The 13,646-nt window shown below is 40.3% G+C and overlaps 1 long non-coding RNA gene across 1 annotated transcript in view; it reads left to right on the top strand.

The window, feature by feature from the left end:
* LOC117363546 overlaps positions 1 to 10,412 on the top strand; it is a 45,965-nt gene extending 35,553 nt beyond the window's left edge. The window contains exon 2 of the long non-coding RNA XR_004540091.1: positions 10,156 to 10,412. This is a non-coding gene — a long non-coding RNA (uncharacterized LOC117363546). The remainder of the gene's footprint in view (positions 1 to 10,155) is intronic.
* Positions 10,413 to 13,646: the final 3,234 nt, after the last annotated feature.

The following is a 13,646-nucleotide window of genomic DNA, read 5'->3' on the forward strand; positions in this document are numbered from 1 at the left end:
ATATCGCATGTGGAAAGCGAAGCTAAAACAAGACTCCACCTGCTGGAACTGTTTGAAAGAGTCTGGAACTCTTGATCACATGCTTTTTCATTGCACTATAGTCCACTCCTTCTGGATTCGTATTTGGGACACTATAAAATCTATTACTAAGTGTTCAGAAGAGATTTCCATGGACATTGTAATTCTTCGTTCTCAACACCCTTGTTTCACACAAACAAACTGCCCACCTAAACTCATTGATGCCATGTTTGTAACAGCTCTTATGCATATTCTGAAAAATTGGAAATCATCCTCGCTACTTGACTACACCTTTTGGTGGAACTCTCTGAGCATGTATCACAAATTTGAATCTTATGCATATGAGAAAAACATGATTTCTCGACTCTCCACAAACATGGTGCAAAATAAATCACCTTGGTCATTCTTAGATTCATATGTTCATTCTAACCAGTAGACACTTCTGCCTCTCTATCTATCTCTCTCTTTTTCTTTTTCTCCCTCTCTCTTATTTCACTCTCCCTGCTTTTCTGCCTTTCATATATCTTCTATTAGCAGTTACACATACCCTAGATTCTTTTTATTAATCTGGTTGTAAGTAAATGATTATAGATATGGACTTTTTCTATACCATTGTGTCTTATTCAGATTTTGTGTGTTTGAACTGCTTTCTGTAAATTTCTTATAATATTCAATAAAAACTATTGAACTAAAAAAAAAAAAAAAAGAAAACCCTCCTCCCGGCAGCCACCGCCAGCGCTGCTCCGCAAAGCCCTCCTCCCGGCAGCCGCCACTCCGCACCACCTTTCATGTGTCTTAGCGCACATGCGCACTCTGCTAACCACAGCCCGACAGATCAGGGAACAGGGAACATGCATGCTTAGCATTTTATTATAGTAGATACAATCTTAGAAGCCATGTTTTATCTAAGCTAAGAGCAATTGAAAGAAGTAAAGTAGCCGGAATAGTAACCGTACTTCCCTGTCTGAGGTCTCTAATAAGGCTGATACATCCAATGGATCTTGAATCACTGCTTATAAATTATTTTGCTCCTTACTAGGGAGATAGTAAACCTGTGTAAGTGGAGGTATAGAGGCCTCAGGTACCTCCAATATTTCCTTTAAGTAATGATTCAACATTTCCCTAGGAGTTGTTGCAGCAATCCTAGGGAAATTAATCAGTCAACGATTATTACTTCTAGAAAGATTTTCAAGTGACTTGTATTGTCCTTAATTAGAGAAACTTGGGCTCTTTTCCCTGGAAAGAGGAGACTTAGAGGGGATATGATTGAGACCTACAAGATCATGAAGGGCATAGAGAAAGTGGAGAGGGACAGATTCTTCAAACCTTCAAAAAATACAAGAACGAGAGGGCATTCGGAAAAGTTGAAAGGGACAGCTTCAAAACAAATGCTAGGAAGTTTTTCTTCACCCAATGTGTGGTGGACACCTGGAATGCGCTTCCAGAGGGCTTGATAGGACAGATTTCGGTATTGGGGTTCAAAAAGGGATTGGACAATTTTCTGTTGGAAAAAGGGATAGAGGGGTATAGATAGAGAATAACTGCACAGGTCTTGGACCTGTTGGGCCGCCGCGTGGGCACGATGGACCACAGGTCTGACCCAGCAGAGGCACTTCTTATGTTATGTTCTTATGTTGTATTAATTTTGAAGATTTTATGTCTTGTCGTTGTTTTTCTATTTGTGATTTAAAATCACCAGTCATTTTCTTTAGATCAGAAATCTCTCTATCGTGCTCTTTAAATCGACCTATTTGTTGAAATTGAGGAGCAATAGTTTTAGGTATATTAGCTACCAGGTCCCACAGGGCATCCAAGGTTACTTCCTGGGGCTTGTAAAATTGAGGAAATTGTAAATGTAATAGTTTTTGCTCACCCACTGGTAAGTCTTCCCGTTTCTGTTCTGGCTGGATTAAACCAGCCCCTGTTGCTGTCAAATCCTCCAAATCCATATTCAGGTTCCCTTGAAAGAGCTGAGAACCTGAATCCCTGTTCACCATAACGATCTCCACTGCCTCCGGAGGAGGTAGCACTCCGACTCCCGGAAGTTCCCTCTTCCGCGGGGAATTGGTAGTCTGGGGATGCAGGGGCGGTGCTCTCACGTCAGGACTAAAGGTCGTTTCAAGCCCCAAGGAGGACTGCTGCATACCGCTCCTTTGCAGCATCTCCAGCGGAAAAGTCTCTTACACTATCGGCATGCCCTGCATGCGCCTAATGAGTTCCTAGAACTTTACCTCCTATATGTTGCGCTCTCATTTTTTTTAAACCAAGTGTATAATCGGGCATTTTTTGGTATTATATCATATCTGCCAAACTCTTGATGATTCCTCCAGCTTTGATAGTAGCCATAAGATGGTTTCCAGACATCCATTGCAAAAACTCTAACCTTTCGTGATAGTACTGCCAGAATTATGAAAATGTTGAAAATTTTCAGGTTTGATCGACATTGTTACACCCTGAGGCAGCAGAATTGTGAAATTGTGAAACGCTGGCCACTGTTGGGGCTCCTTTTACAAAGGTGTGCTAGCATTGTTAGCATACGCACAAGATTAGCCGAAAAATTACCACCTGCTTAAAAGGGGCGGTAGCGGCTAGCGCGTGCAGCATTTTAGCACGCGCTAAAACCGCTAGCGTACCTTTGTAAAAGGTACCGATCAATCTGAAGATAATTGATTTTGTTCATCTATCTTGCTATACGTACAGTTTTCACTGCACCGCGCAGAGCTTTTTCAATTAACAGGAAATGTTTTTTTAATGCCAATGAGGTTATTGCCTAGCCACCTTTAAACCAGCATTGTGGGGTGGGAGGGTCCATTTCTGAGGCTTTTTAACTTTACCTGTATTTTTTGTAGAGCCTGTGCTGTTTGCCACTATCATACTTTGCACCACACATGTGAAAGAGCTATGGTTTATTGTTAGGTTTTCACCGTATCTGTGTCATTTGGAAAATATTCAGAGGACCAGTTTGTGCAGTACAGTGTTGGTACAGTCCTCTCATCGGAACAAATTCCATTTAACTTTTGTCACCTGGCACTCGTCAGTTTCCATAACATCTCTTTAGGGTCCTTCAAATGATAATAATGTTACTTTCTCTTTATTGTCACTGCAATTTTAACTCATTTGCTCTCCTGCTGTGACACTTGGAAGACATTGGTTTGCCTATGGATTCAATTTCTAGCTCTCTCATTCTTAATGAAAACCTCCCCACATCTGGGATGTACTTCATTGACTTCTGCAGAGAGTTGGCATTTATTCTATAATATAGTGAGTTTTTATGGAAAATTAATTGAACAACTAATCTTTCTGCTTCAGCTGCTATGTATGATAACATTTAATTTCATTAGTACTGTAAAAATGCATGTTTCAGTTCACATTTTAAATGGTATACTTGTTTTGCTAATAAATATTAATTTCATTTTCTCAAGAAACAAGATCATATCCCATTTTAAACACTGACTTTGAATTGTAGATAGAACAGTAGAGTTCATTATCTTATGAGTTATTTGGAACGGTGGTGGAAAAGTTGATAAACTTGTTCTATAAATATGTAAGCTAAGAAATGTTTTCCTTCCATGGTAATGGATTTTTTTTCTTGTTTTGTAATGGATCTTGATGTTCCATGTTTAAGTCTGATATATTGCATTATATCCTTTAAAAATGTAATAAATACAAAGTTTAAACACAAAATAGAGATGTTTTGGGTCTACTTAAAATGGTTTTGACATATCTACTTACCCTGTTTCCCTGAAAATAACACCTATCTGGAAAACAAGCCCTAGTATGATTTTTAAAGATGCTCTTAATATAAGCCCTACCTCAAACATAAGCCCTAGTTAAGATCGGCCCCCAAAGCCCCCCCCCCCCCCCCGAATGTCCCTGACATTCCACGACTCCATTCCTGACACTAGTACTGCCTGATTCACTGAAAAAATCAGACTTGTCAATTCAGCGACTCCCACCCTGCTGCACAGGGGGATGGGAAAGAGGGATAGAAAGATGCTGCACAAGGTGATAGGTGAGAGGGGAGGAAAGATGCTGCACATGGGGGTGGGGGTGGCGGGAGGGGGAGGAGAAAGGAAAGAGGAAGAATTGGAGAGGAGGAGAGGAAAGGAGAGATGATTGATGTACATGAAAAAAAAGACATCCCCCTAAGCCCTAATGCATTTTTTGGACCCAAAATTAATATAAGACACTGCCTTAATTGGGGGAAACATGGTATTAGAACATTTGTAGCTAATGACAGATAAGAGGGGTACATGCCAATCAACCAAAAACCTATACGAGGGGCCACTGAAAAGTTCTCAGCCCAACCAAGAAAAGAATGATGTGGAATCATGAAACTTACAAGTTGTTCCACACTTTTCTTGACACTTTTTGATGATATGAAATTAAACAAAAAGTGTCAAGTATGGAATAACTTGCAAGACTCAAGGTTCCATGCCATTCTCTTCTTGGTTGGACTGAGAACTTTTCAGCGACCCCCTCATATTGATAATGTAGATGTCCCTTTATAGACTTGGCTTCCTTTTGTGTAGATGGGAAAAAATGTGCATAGTGCAAACATAGCTTTGATTGCTAGAAATAAATTTTTCATGCAAAATCATTTTCAGTGAAATGAATTTAGTGGAAAATTAATCAATTTTACTCTTCTGCAAGTGATTTAAATATAAAAGCCTGTACTGCTAAAAAAATATTCTTTGACTATTTTTCAAATTCAAATCAAATAACTTCCTCTTTGAAGTGGTTAATCTACATCTTATTAGCCATTTATTAGCACTGCCTGGCAATAAATGAAGCTTACTATAGAAAGACATTTGCTGAGTGAATGGTCAAGTCTATAATGGCAATTAGAGTGAGGTGAAAGGTCATTTTAACCTCATTCAATCCTCTTCAACATCTCAGCAGAAGATGTTATTATCATTTAAGACTGAAGAATATATGGTTTTTTTTCAGGTCTCTTGATCTTTAATATGATGCATGTGGTAGCTTTTGTGCTCATTGTATGACATTTCCTGTCTGCTTCACTGATCTATCTACCAGGAATCACTATTTGCTACTCACATCATTAAACCTGCAATAGAAAAACTTTCTAAAACAATTTAAAACATCATAGGCTGTATTACATACAAACTTAAAATAGTGTATAATGTATACATTTGTACATTGCACATTTTAAAAGCAAGATGCACCATGATCATTCTACTATAATCTCTCTATATAAAATCAGATGTATCTGTGTGTGTATGTATGTATGTTTCGAAAATGAAAAAGAAAGATCTTCCCAAACCCTAAAGCAGGGGTGATAGGAAGAGACAGCTGAAACCACAAATGAAATAATACGTGAAAAAATTATTAAATTTATGTGAAATATTGGGAGTCCTCAGTATACACAGCTCACAATGGGGACAAAAACCCCTAATGTGTCAGCTGTCACATACGTTACACCCACAAGGGTGTTACCTGTATTACATCCCCGGACTCACCCATATGTGATACCATATACCTAGTGCACAAATCAGTGTGCTAATATGAAAAAAATAATAATCAATTAACATAACATGCATAAATGGTTAAAGCTGTCTCTGCCTCTCATCTGAGGGCACAGCAGCAACCAAAATCAGCTGATGGTGGATGTACCGCCTCGCCATCCAATCATTGCATGGTTCAATACAGTGTCAAGATATTTATCGATTACTGTTGGATTAGAGCATGCCACACTGGCTATGATTGAATCTTCTTACATTATTAACTTAAAGGAGTAAAACTTAACTTTAGAACTTCACTGGTGCCGACGTGCCACGTTTCGGTGACTGCTTCAGGGAACCGAATTACACTAGTACTCCCCTCAAAGTTTTGGGTAATGGTGTCACTGGAAAGAAAAGTCAAACATTAAAATTACTTATAAATACCAGCCCTTAATTACTAGTTTCATGATTGCCATATGTAAATATCGTCAGTTTTTTCCTAATATAAGATTACATTTCACATGGGTGTACAGTTATAGCATTTTTTGGTCTTTTTCGGTATCCGTATTCTATTAAGTGAGTTTGTGTGTTTCCGTCTATATGTATACGACGTTCTCATATGACCAGTTGAGGTTAGAAATTGAATAGTCCTTCGGCGTTCTTTCAGCCGTTGGACAAGTTCGCTTGAATTGTTAGAACTGACTTTTGACAGTACATGGTGAGGCTTAAATTATGTTATATAATGTTAGCAAGGTTGAGGGGCATAATAAAAAAAAACATCTAAGTCCCCTTTTGGCCTAAGTCCTTAAACGGTCAAAGCAGAAGCAGGGAAAGTGTCCATAACCAAAACAAACGTCCTTATTTTGATTATGGCCTGCCTCTACTAAACGCCCAGATCACCACTATGTCTAAAAGTACACCCCCACGACGTCTAAACTTTTTGGCCATAATGAACCAAAAAAACGCCTAAGCCCCAAACGTCCAACAGAAGGGTTTTTAGGCGAAGGAGGAGCCAGTCCTTTGCCTAAAAGCTGGATTCTGTATCCGGTGTCTGTCAAAAACAACACCGGTTACAGAACACCCCCCCCAAATGATCCAGGCAGGAGGGTGGCCAAGCCCTCCTACCATGTCGAACCACGACCCCCCCCCCCCCCCCCGACAACATCGGGGCAAGAGGGAGTTCAAGCCCTCTTGATCCGTCCAACCGTGACTCCCACCCCACGACAACATCGGGGCAAGAGGGAGTTCAAGCCCTCTTGACCCGTCCAACCGTGACTCCCCCCCCACAACAACATCAGGGCAGGAGGGATCCCAGGCCCTCCTGCCCTTGACACAAACCCCCTCCCCCCAACGACCGCCCCCCCAGAACCCCCGATCGGACCCCTCTGCTGACCCGCGACCCCCCGGCCAACTCCACGAACCCCCACCCCTTCCCCGTACCTGAACGTTGGCCAGATGGACAGGTGCCAGATTGGCCCAGGCAGAAGAAACCCCGCCTACAGGTGGGGCCTGAGGTGCCTGGGCTCCCTCTTGCCCTGATGTTGTATGTGTGTGGGGGGATGATGCATTGCGGCAGGAGAGATGCCTCATCTCCCCTACCGTGATGCCATCACTCCTCTACCCGAGCTGCCGCGACCCGCGGCAGGAGAGATAGGGCATCTCTCCTGCCGCAGGTCGTGGCAATTCGGGTAGAGGAGTGATGGCATCACGGTAGGGGAGATGAGGCATCTCTCCTGCTGCGATGCTTGCGGTGGGTAGGTTGCCGGGCCGCTGAACTGATGGTGCCAGCGGCCATCAGCTCAGCGGACCCTTTTTCGGCACCGACCTGGTTTGACTTCGTCTGTCAAAAAGGTCTAAGTGCCGACTAGGCAACCTGTTAATGTTTTGGTTATACCTGTTGTACGCCTAGGTGTAGGTCGGCCCACCTCCCGCCCACTGCCCGCCCTTTCCCCTCCTCTAAACATGCCTCTTTTCTCTCTGTGCATTTAGTGGCAGGGGAAAGGCCTAAGCTGTTTTTAGATATGTCTAAAAACCAGCTTTAATTATGGGTACTTGGACGATCAGGCTTTTTGATCATCCAAGTAGCCATTTAGGACACTTTTTAGACTTTTTATTTTTTTTATTAACCCCTTAGTGTTTTAAGGCATAGTTTAAATAAAGTAATTTTAATATTTGACTTTTCTTTCCAGTGACACCATTACCCATAACTTTGAGGGGAGTACTAGTGTAATTCGGTTCCCTGAAGCAGTCACCAAAATGTGGCACGTCGGAACCAGTGAAGTTCTAAAGTTAAGTTTTACTCCTTTAAGTTAATAATATAAGAAGATTCAATCATAGCCAGTGTGGCATGCTCTAATCCAACAGTAATCGATAAATATCTTGACACTGTATTGAACCATGCAATGATTGGATGGTGAGGCGGTACATCCACCATCATGTCTCTTTACGCCTGTGCCTTCAGCTGATTTTGGTTGCTGCTGTGCCCTTGGATGAGAGGCAGAGACAGCTTTAACCATTTATGCATGTTATGTTGATTGATTTTTTTTTTCACTATTAGCACACTGGTTTGTGCACTAGGTATGTGGTATCACATATGGGTGAGTCCGGGGATGTAACACAGGTAACACCCTTGTGGGTGTAATGTATGTGACAGCTGGCACATTAGGGGTTTTCGTCCCCATTGTGAGCTGTGTATACTGAGGACTCCAATAAATCAAATACAAAAATAGGTGTGTATAATAAACAGTCTAAGCCAAAACACACCATAAAACTCGCACCAAAGTGAAAATTTTATAAATATATATGAAGGGGAGCCTCAGAGATCTTGAAATTAGGCAATAAAATGCCAAAATTCCAGATCAATAAGAATCTCAATCATTGACTCCACCTTCAAAGAAGTAGCAAATAATTTAAATTTTTTAATAAGCTTTTTATAAACATTTTTTTCAACTTAAATATATAAGTATAGAAAAAAGATAGTGCTATAATTTTCAAAAGCACTTATCTTGATTTGTGTGATCATCAGCACTGCACTGTGAAACCTGACGGGGCCACCATTTCACCCGAGTCGGCTTCGTCAGGGGTTAGAATCTTAGCAGTACCTAAATGTTAAAAGATTTGATCAGTATTATTTGAAATAATTTTAATTTGAATCATCCCAATCTTAATTTTTAGTGCTTAGCAAAGATTAAAGCAACTTACGGAACACAGCTTCTTCCGTGGCTCAAAAGAATTGAATTCAAAATAGCGCCGTCAGCTGTGAGCTGTGTATACTGAGGACTCTCCATATTTCACATAAATTTAATAATAATTTTTTCATGTATTTCATTTGTGATTTCAGTTATCTCTTCCTATCACACCTGCTTTAGTGTTTGGGAAGATCTTTTTTTTTCATTATTTGGGTTTCTTCCCATTTTCGGGTTTTTGGATTTCTCTGTATGTATGTTTCAGCATAACTCTGAAACGCATGGACATATTTCAACCACACTTGGCATACATATGACTTACTATCTGGGGAAAAATACTGTGGAAGTGGGAAGGGGTGACATGTAAAATATCAGACGACAGATTTTAGTGTCTATCCCATAGTTTTTGGGCTTGCTGAGATGAATACTCAGCATAACTCTGAAATGCATGGAGGGATTTCAACCAAACTTGGTACACATATGACTTACTTGTAATTCGCTACTATTTCTAATATGTCCCCTCTGAAATTCTTAACAAACTGTAATTTCACTATCTGCATATTGTAACTCACTGATTGTCCAGCTCTCTTAAATGTGAACCGCCTAGAAGTCGTATAATTATGGCAGTATAGAAGAATAAAGTTATTATTATTATTACTATCTGGGAAAAATCGATCCAATACTGGAAGATCGGGATAAATAAATATCTGGGCAATGCTGGGTGATTAGCTAGTGAATTCCATAAAGAAAATGACCAGGGCAAAAGCATCCTATGATTCCTATGAAAACAAAGAGTGACATTTTTTTTGCTATGATGTCCAAATCAGATTTTGGACATTTTGCTAAAACATTCAAAAACCCAATGCCAAACATGGTCATTTTCAAACTGGAAAACATCTATCATTTTAGTTTGAAAATCACCCAATTTTAGATGTTGTTTGTGCTCAATATGTCTTTAAGGGCCATTTTCAAATAAAAAAAAACATCCAAGGGAGAAACAAAAATAAGCCATTGGGATATCTGGGGGCCAACAGTCCTATTAAACTGGCCGCACAGACATCCTAGCAGAGCAGAGGGGCAGCCTAGGGGTCACTGCAGTGAATTTCAAACAATTTCCCAGGTACACATCACATCCTAACCCCCCCCCCCCCCCCTTATACTGTATGGTGAGCAGCTGAAATAGTAAAAAAATGTACTATACCTATGGTTCCCAAAATCAAACTCGGGGAATATAAATCTAATGCTTGGTGGATCCAAATGATGAACAATTTAATTATATAAATAACCGATCCCCTCCCTATATCATTTTAAACTTAATACATTATATGTGAACTAACTTGAGAAGTGCTCAGAACCCGCAGGTAGAGAAGCTGCAAACAGGGACACGCCCCAAAATGCAAACCCCCTTGGTCTATCACTGCACTTCCTCCTACACTGAAAATCTATTTAATTAATCTTATATTATTTTATTGTGATTTTCTTCTGAACAGGAAATGCAGCACTGAAGAATGGAAGGAGAAGCAGTAGTCCTCTTGGCTGTCACAAGAAGTGGTGGGTTCTCTGAGGCAGCCCGCAAGAGCGAAATGCGTCAGAACTTAATAGTACCAGCACAGTCAGCTTCATTAACTTCACCAGGCTATGGACTTTTTTAGCATTCATATGAAATTATTGAAATCTTAAGCATGAATTTCAAGCACTAAGCACTTTATATAAAAGAAGAAAATCACAATAAAATAATATAATAAGATTGAGCTTTGACAGAGACTTCAGTAGTTGGAACCTAAGAACAGTATCGGGCAGAGCTTTGGATTCTTGCCCAGAAATAGCTAAGGAAAATCCCAACAAATTTTTAAATTGAATCAGGTTGGGCAGACAGGATGGACCATTCGGGTCTTTATCTGCCGTCATCTATTATGTTACTATGTTATATAACAGTATATTGTCTGGGAGGAGGAGGGATATGAACCCCTTCCTAGTTCTGGATCCTTTATACCAAGCTGCACTAGAGGTTTTTAGCATGAGTTTTGGGGGAGGGGAGGGGGGGGGGTAAATACGCCAATGCTTATAGAATTCCTATGAGCATCGGAGGATTTACTTCGCCAGCCGTGCTGAAAAACTCTAGCACAGCTTATAAAAGATGATGTTTAATGTGAGCAAGTGCCAAGTGATGAAAGTGGGAAAGAAGAACCCGAACTATAGCTATGTGATGCAAGGTTCCACGTTAGGAAAAGGATCTAGGTGTCATTGTTGAGGATACGTTGAAACCCTCAGCTCAATGTGCAGAGGCAGCTAAGAATGCAAATAGAATGTTAGGAATTATTAGGAAAGGAATGGAAAGCAAAGATGAAAATGTTAAAATGCCCTTGTACCGCTCTATGGTATGGCTGCACCTTGAATACTGTGTGCAATTCTGGTCACTGTATCTCTAATTACATATAGTGGAATTAGAAAAGGTACAGAGAAGAATGACAAAAATGATAAAAGGGACAGGATGACTTCCTTATGAGGAAAGGCTAAAGTGGCTAGGGCTCTTCAGTTTGGAGAAAAGACGGCTCAGGGGTGATGTAATAGAGGTCTATAAAATACTGAGTCTATAAAATACAGAATGGAAAGGGTAGATGTGAATCACTTGTTTATGCTTTCCAAATATACTAGGACAAAGGGGCATGCGATGAAGCGACTATGTAGTAGATTTAAAACACACCAGAGAAAATATTTCTTCAAACAAAATGTAATTTAACTCTAGAATTCATTGCTGGAGAATGTGGTGAAATCAGTTAGTTTAGCAGAGTTTAAAAAAAGGTTTGGATAAATTCTTAAAAGGGAAGTGCACAGGCCATTATTGAGATGGCTTAGGGAAATCCACTGCTTATTCCTAGGATAAGCAGCATAAAATCTGTTTTACTACTTTGTTTCTAGCTAGGTACTTGGGACTTGGGTTGGTCACTGCTGGAAACAGGCCTTCGGTCTGTCCCAGTATGACAATTCTTATGTTCTTCACTGTCATTGACAACTGTGGAGCCTGGAAATGAAACTTCATGTGAAAACCAGAGCTAACACTGTCTATCTGGTCTATAATATGCATGACATAAGCACAGATGACTTCAGCTGCATGATCATATGCTTATGGAATGCTGATAAATATTATTTAAATATAAGTTGAAAACGTCAAGAAAAAGTCATAAGTTTGTAATGTACTTTAAGCACAAGGGATAGGTGTGCCATCAGTTTTATGACTGTCAGCGTTCATTCCATGTGGCATTGCCTCATTTGAAGAAGAAAAAAAAGGCTGATACCAGATAGAACAGCACTAGGGAGAGAAAGGGAAGTTTATTGTGCCTTCAACACAATATATTGTAAATTGTGATCTGCTTAGGTTTAAGTGGAACGTAAATGTGAAAAATAAATGAAATAAATAAGTGGAAGCAAGCAGCAGTGGGGATGATGTAAACAGGAAGCAACCCAATAGTGTTCCTTCAGAAAGACTTTATTAATCAACAAGGGCTTGACTCAAGACTTAGGGCTCCTTTTACAAAGGCGTGCTAGCCGCTACCGCCTCCTCTTGAGCAGGCGGTAGTTTTTGGCCAGCGTGGGGGGGTTAGCGCGTGATGAAAAGTCACGTGCGTTAACCTCGCTAGCGCAGCTTTGTAAAAGGAGCCTTTAATCCAGTACTAGTGGGTCATCATAAAGCACTGAACCTCTACAGTGGCAAAAGAGGTAGAATCAAGTTTTTGACAAAATTGGAGTAGAAACTGGTAGATCCAATTGTGATCATCCTTAAGCAGTTCTACTAGAACTTTTTTTTTTGATCTGAGGAAGAATGGGTTATCTTCAAAAGCTAATCATAAACTACATTAAGTTAGTCCAATAAAAAAAATGCTTTGGCACAGTGATTAAAGCTACAGTCTCTGCACCCTGAGGTTGTGGGTTCAAGCCCATGCTGTTCCTTGCGACCCTGGGCAAGTCATTAGATAGATTGTGAGCCCACTAGGACAGATAGGGAAAAATGTTCGAATACCTGAATAAATCCATGTAAACCGTTCTGAGCTCCCCTGGGAGAATGGTACAGAAACTGAATAAATAAATAGTGTGAAATGTTTCTGTCCCTGGTAACCTGAGCTGGTATTGTGATGTCATAATGCCTCATTCTACTAATGCCTAAGAGCCAACCTCATCAGTGATGTCACAATGGCTTAATTGTCCTATGCTTGGCTCATTTTTACTACATTATGATTTCTAGAGTGGTGCAGTGGTTAAAGCTACAGCCCCAGCACTCCAATGGAGTGGGTTCAAACCCACACTGCTTCTTGTGACCCTGGGCAAGTCACTTAATCCCCCTCCCCCATTGCCCCAGGTACAATGCCAATCAATCAATCCCAAGTTTATTAAACCGCCAGTATAAGGAGATCTGCCAATCTAGGCGCCTGACTTCAGGTGCTGTTTATAGAATCTGGGCCTAGAAAGCCCATTTGAATAAAGCCAATATCTTAAAGAATCTTAAACACCACACAGCACACCTTAAATTGAATTTGAATCCGCAGCAATAGCCAATGTAATGCAAAAAAGAAGTTGTATAACCCTCCTGTATTGCTTGTTCTGCAAACTATGAATATTGGAATTGCAAACAGTTCCCTGCTGTCAGATCCACTGCCAGAAAATTTCTCTCTGCTTTGCCAACAAGTGTTGCTATTGAACAACTGCTCAGCGCTGCAGGCCAGATATATTTTGCTCACAACATCAACTTGATAGAAGAAAGTGAGGAAAATTTGCAACTCCTTTCTTATAACATCTATTTATTTGGGCTGGTATTAACTGGAAGACAGAAAGAGTAATTTTATAAGGGGGCACTGTGCATAAGCATGTATTCAGGTGCCTTTTCTAGGTCAAATTTATAGAGACAAGTAGGGACTACTGTAATTCTCTTTATAATGGCCTCCCACAAAAAGAAACCCGTTGTTTACAATTAATACAAAATACGGCA

This window comes from Geotrypetes seraphini, chromosome 7, assembly GCF_902459505.1.
Source record: "Geotrypetes seraphini chromosome 7, aGeoSer1.1, whole genome shotgun sequence".
Classification (NCBI taxonomy): Eukaryota; Metazoa; Chordata; class Amphibia; order Gymnophiona; family Dermophiidae; genus Geotrypetes; species Geotrypetes seraphini.